Genomic DNA, 6346 nt, shown 5'->3' with positions numbered 1-6346 from the left:
ACGCTTCTGCTAAGTTTCCGAATTTTCCTCTTGATTATAATTTATAAATGTGTCATAAAAATTATATTTTAAGTGAATATTTTTACTATAATCAGATTATTAAAATCAGATTCATTCTTAGATCGTAGTAATTAACCTATTTCTATTTGAAAAAAATATAAATGACAACACAAATGTAGTAAACAATTCTCTGTTAACAGTTTTAATAGCCAAGCAAAAAAATACAATTATTTATATAGTAGTTATGAGTATACACGTCTTATTCCAACTCAGAACACGCATTTTCTTCTAAGGGCCATTAATCAGCTGTTTTTGCTTCAACTTGGGTCGTTGCAGATAAGTTCAAATTACAGCGAGCAGCGACACGGTTTTCTTATGGCTTAGAGAATTTAGCGTAATTTGTTTTTATCTGTTCCATTTTGTTTGCTAATGTTTTTATGTAAACTCGCTCCGGTGAATGTTTGGGGAAGAGATTTTTTTCGTTTTATAAATTGTAATTATATTTTTTCTTTGAATTAAGACTTAGTTGATATAATTTATTCCGAACGGTTTGATGGATTCCATTTCGTTTGTTTGTTTCACGATCTTTATTTTTAATTTATTTATGATGTTATAAGTACGAACATACTTCAATAAGGTGAAATGCTAAGAGTTTTTTTTTATATGTTAGTATTTTGTCTCTCTAAGGGTGTAATAATTAGTTATACATCCGAAAGAAAATCATCAGGTTATAATAATTAGGATTCGATTGAACTTGAATCTAAGAATTGCAAATTAACTCAGTTAACTAGTTACATAAAGCAAGTAAAAAGGTGTTATTTTTCAGAGAAGTTTGTAGGAAAAATCATTAAAATTTACACAAATTGGTTTACTTTGTAATAGTTTTCTATAGTTAATAGACTGCAGTTTGTACAGTAGTATTTTACATAAAAAACACTATCGAATTGAGAATTTCCTCCATTTTTGGAAGTTCGTTAAAAAGATAAAATATGGTCTCTACTTATCCCCTTCCGACGACTTTTTTCAGACGAGTACTCTTCTTTCTTCTGGTGTGATAACCGTTAATTTGTTACAGTCGCTTAGGCCGACACAGGAGACACTTGTTTCTGTCTAATACTCGCACTAAGGCGACACTTCCTTTATTTGATACTCCTACGATCAATGACTAATCCTCTCCATCTTCTCAAGAATTACAATCATGACAAAGGTAAACTACTACTTAATAGCCACAAAATCACTTTTACTTGTTTAACTCCTCCGAAACGGCTTGCCCGATTCTCATGAAATTTTGCGTGCATGGGTAGGTCTGAGAATCGAATAACATCTATTTTTCATCCCCCTAAATGTTAAGGGTAGTCCAACCCTATTTTTTTTTTTAATTTTTAGGTAAATTATTTTTTATATTTTATTATGATTTGGCGTTGCTAAATACACAGAACCCTAAATTTTCACACTTCTACCACCAACCCCTATTTTTAATAGCGTTTAGCGCCAAGACAAAGTTTGCCGAATCAAATAGTAAAAATATATACAAATCAATGTCTGTATCAATTCGTAAAAAAGGTTAAAGATACTATCGTGTAATACTTAGATAAATTCCATGTAAAGAATATAGATTTTTTATTCTATTTGCAACATACAGTTATTAATTTGACTCTAGGATCAAATTGCTTAGTAAATTTATTACGGCTGCTGATACATACATGTGAATGCTTCATTTATTAATTAATGAAAACAGTTGAATTCAATAATAGAATTAACAATAAAATTAATGCAATTAATTACAGCCCAAAGCGTATATTTTAATTTTATATTGGAAAGGATTTATGTATAAAATTAATTAATCCTATTTTATTTCTGTATTATTTCAAATAAATGTCTAAAAAACCTATAAAAAAATGTTATCGAGTCTTTCTTCGAATACCGATTAAATTAAGCAGAAGAAAAGAAAGGAATAAAATAAAAGTTAAAAAAAGGTATTTAAGAAACAAAATATATAAAGTAATATAGATATCGACAAGAAACCCAACAGTTACTTTTTTAAAAACTTTCAATGAATTCAATGATTCTTTTGGTATAATATTTTTCAATAGACCCAAGGTAGAAAAAAAAATTTCATTAACGTCAATAAATTACTCAAACTTTGAAAACTCAGTCATATTTTATGTATTAAGGCCAGCGTTACTAAACCTACACATATTTTTTTGCGTTTTGTTCAACTAGTGTAAAGAAGGAAAAATATTCTGCTCCAAGCCTGTGGGAAGTACCCCTTACCTTACAGGCGATCCTTACGATTCCTTAGAACTTAATAATAGCTACTCTCAAATAGTGTGGTGTTCTTGTGGTGAGTAATGTACCCAGATATCTTAGAGAGGGTCGACGATGCGCTGGCGATGCTTCTGGTTTGCAGGCGTCTAAATGATACGTTAAACGTTTATCATTAGGTGGGCCGTACGCTTGTTTGCCGCTCGGGTATTTCGTAACGATTAATATGCTTTGTTATTGAAATCTTTTTGATATAAACTTATTTATAATTGAAGTTATTTATAGCCTGTGTTAACTAGTGGTCGCTCAGAGATCGAAATTAGAACCTAATTAAAAATTTAAATTAAAGCAAAATTAAAAAAAATAATAATTAAAATAAAAACATTTATTTTTAATTTTTCAATTTGACTACAGACTTTGACATTAACAAAATAGTATAATATGCGTGTGTGTGTCAAAAACACGGTGGTGTGTGTAATGTTTTATTTTATTGATTTGTTATATTTTCATACTAAATTAAAAATATATTTTAGCATTCTGCACTCCTTCTCTATATAAACTATAAGTTTACGAAATTTCATACTCCTCCATCCGCGCAATTTTCGTAAAAAGGGGTTGTTGTTTGACAAAGTTTTTGCTTCACGTATAAATATATAAAAATATATTATGCGATACAAGATATTAATATCTAAGAAGTAAAATAAAACTGTTAGGTTTGCACATAGCAGTTCGTTTCCAACTTTGTATTGTGGAACAGTAATGTGCTCGCTAATTCTATGTCAAGAATGAATGTTAAGTGGTAGTGGAGCTCCGGCTACTGTGTTAAGTGTTTTACAAGCTCCATTTTTAGAATTGTGTATCCACTCGCATTGAGGTCGCGTGCTATTTTTATTTCCCATTTAAAAGATATCTGCAGTGTTTCTCGCATTGAAAATATTCAAGACGATTTTGTCTCATTGTTAACTTGTTTTTTTTTTTGTTTTTTTTTTTTATCATCGCTTTGTACTACCGTAGTCAATACTGGAACAGATTTATTGAACCAATAATATTATATAAGGTTCTACGAATATCCTTAAATATGTATTCGTATAAAAATTGCAAACGATAAGGTTGAATACTGAATTGATTTATGTAATATTATGAATGTGAAAGGTGGAGCCGATTTGAATGATAAAGGAAAGGTACACCGTGATACATAAATTTGTCAACTAAATATAAACATGGTAAGGAAATTAATGTTCCAGTCGGTGACGATATCTTTTTATTCATTGTTTAATTTAGTGTTAGATATGTAGCTGGTTTATTTAATTATTTTGTTTAACGTGATCAATTATTATAAAATAAATAACTAAAAACCATTCCGATATATCCTGGCCAGATTACGATGAACATCATTAAATAAATTTAGAATTATTCTGATGCTATGACCATTATGTTAATGTGTCGTCAAACTTAAAAAGCTTTTTGAATGAAGCAATGCAATGAGATGATACTATTTCGGACGATAGGTTTCGATTGTGACTAGCTATTGTAAGTACTGTCTTCTTGTCTCTGTCGACGCGTTGGCGCAGTGGTCACAGTAATTCTCTGTCTCTGTCACAGTAATTTTATTATTAAACTAGCGACCCGCACCGGCTTCGCACGGGTGCAATGCTGATACTAAATATACTACAGATTGTTTTTATTTAAAGTGTGCAGCTAGCTTATAGCATGGTTATTATTAACATAATAACAACAACATTCAAATATGCGTCGTTAGATTACACGTAGTTACAGAATGCGTTGAAGAAATAAAGGTTCACTGCTCGTTCCCCGTAGGTGATAGCGTGATAATATGTAGCCTATATGTTGACCCGACTTCTTAATAATATTCATGCCAAATTTTAAGTAAGTTCATGCAGTACTTTTTAAATTTATCCCGGACATATATACAGACAAACAGACAAAAACTCTAAAAACTATATTTTTGGCTTCGGTATCGATTAGAGATCACGCCCCAATTATTCTTTTAAAAAAATATTCAATGTACAGTTTTGACTTTCCTACCATTTTATTATATGTATAGATTTTCTTAACTGAGGTAGGCCCCTCGGGAAGTGCCTCAACCTCAAGAGGATCATAGCTAAATAATACTGCTTTCAAGCAGTGTTATGTAAACGTGGTACACAAGGTAACAAGAGCTCTTGGGGAGGGTCGAGGTCAGGCTTGCGATGCTTCTGTTGTTGCAGTGTAGGACCGATGTTTATATTAGGTAAAATATTTTTTAAATTTAAGTTCGGTTCGCGCACTTGTTCGGAGTAGACACGCAACACTTTGCTCCTGTAAAATAAAATCATTTCAAGTGTCTAAACCATTCCTTGCGTGATTGAATTTCGCTTATTCAATAAAAAAACTTAAATATGAACTGTGTTTGTTAAAATCTTACACTAAATTCACGTAATTACCACATTTTATCGTCAAAAACTGTTGTGTTAAGTGCTGTTATAAAAGTTCATATTGGGTAGTTTAGTGAGCGAAACTAATAATAAGACAATTACCCGAAACTGATAATAACTAACATTTGCTACGGGCCGACCTATCGGATCGTCAAATTCGCTGCATTTCCTTAAATTACTGGTGGCGTAACGGCCAAGACGCTTAGACTGCGCATTATTCGTTGGGGCCTGAGTTCAAACCGCACACCGAAGCTGTTTTTGTTCTTAAAATTTTATCATTTAAAATTTGTGAAGAATGAAATTTCAATGTTGTAAAAGTACGATAGAGGGCGCCGGTAGTGTCCTCATATGCTTTAACTGCAAACATCACTATCATTTTCAATGTTTGTATCCAACCGATAAAAAATCAATTACACCTAATTTGAAGAAATGGGTATGTCCTGAATGCACAAGTAAACAACCAAAGCCAGCCAAAAACGACAATACTCCGATAAGAAGTTCCTCAAAATTAACTCAAAGCAACGATAACGTTACTATAAACCGCGGCGGCGCACAGTGGGCTGGGATTACAAGCCCACTGTGCGGCGGCGGGTCCAATGCGGTGTTATCACCCGGACCACCTTCATCTAGGGAGGATACTCCACTATCGGCTGAACTGGTGCAAAGAATTGTAGCCGAGGAAAACGATAAGCTAAGAAATGATTTAAAAACTCTGGTTCACCATGCAATTTCGGAAGAGCTTAAATCTTTAAAAGTTGAAATTACAACCATCAAGGACTCCCTGAGTACGTTCAAGCAACAATTGGGTAATCTGTCAGAGCGTATCGAAAAAGTCGAGACGGATATAAAGCTTTGTGAGTCAGTGTCTTCTGATATATGCTATCTCAAATCCTCCTTTGCCAAAATAGAAATGGAAAAAGATAAAATTTTGTCGACAATGAACAACGATCCCTTGCCAACTACGTTTCAAAATACACCGCATACCGTTTATGAAGATCTTGCCGCTGAGCTCCATGAACGTGCTCTGAGATCAAAGAATATTGTCGTTGTGGGCATTCCGGAAGATACAAACTCGGATGTATTGAAAATGAAAGAACAAGACAAACAAAAACTTCTAAATATCCTGCATACTATAAGCCCCGATTCCCCTCAACCAATTAAAATATACCGTTTGGGAAAACAAATCTCCGGGAAATCTAGACCCATAAAAGTTTGCTTTGAATCTGAGAGCACAGTTAAATATTTATTGCGTAATAAGACAAAGATAAAGAACGAAAAATTACGTATATACTCAGATCAAACACTACTACAAAAACAGTATATGAGCACCTTGCGTGAGCAGCTGGCAATGCGCACGGATAAAGGAGAAACTAATTTAACAATTAAATATATTAAAGGCGTTCCGAAAATCATAACAGGGTCCTCAAAAAACTGAGAAAAACAAATCAACACAATAGTAAAATAAGTAATTCACAACTAAACGATAATAATAATATTACTTACCAATTGGCAAATAATTACCAGAATATTGTTACAAGCTCTTCGTCCCTTAAATGTTTTTACGCAAATGTGCGAAGCTTACATACTTCAGGAAAGCTCGAAGAACTAACTTGCATTCTGAAATACATACCGGCCGATGTGCACAT

Source organism: Melitaea cinxia, chromosome 7 (assembly GCF_905220565.1).
Source record: "Melitaea cinxia chromosome 7, ilMelCinx1.1, whole genome shotgun sequence".
NCBI lineage: Eukaryota > Metazoa > Arthropoda > Insecta > Lepidoptera > Nymphalidae > Melitaea > Melitaea cinxia.
This window is presented reverse-complemented; position numbering follows the sequence as displayed.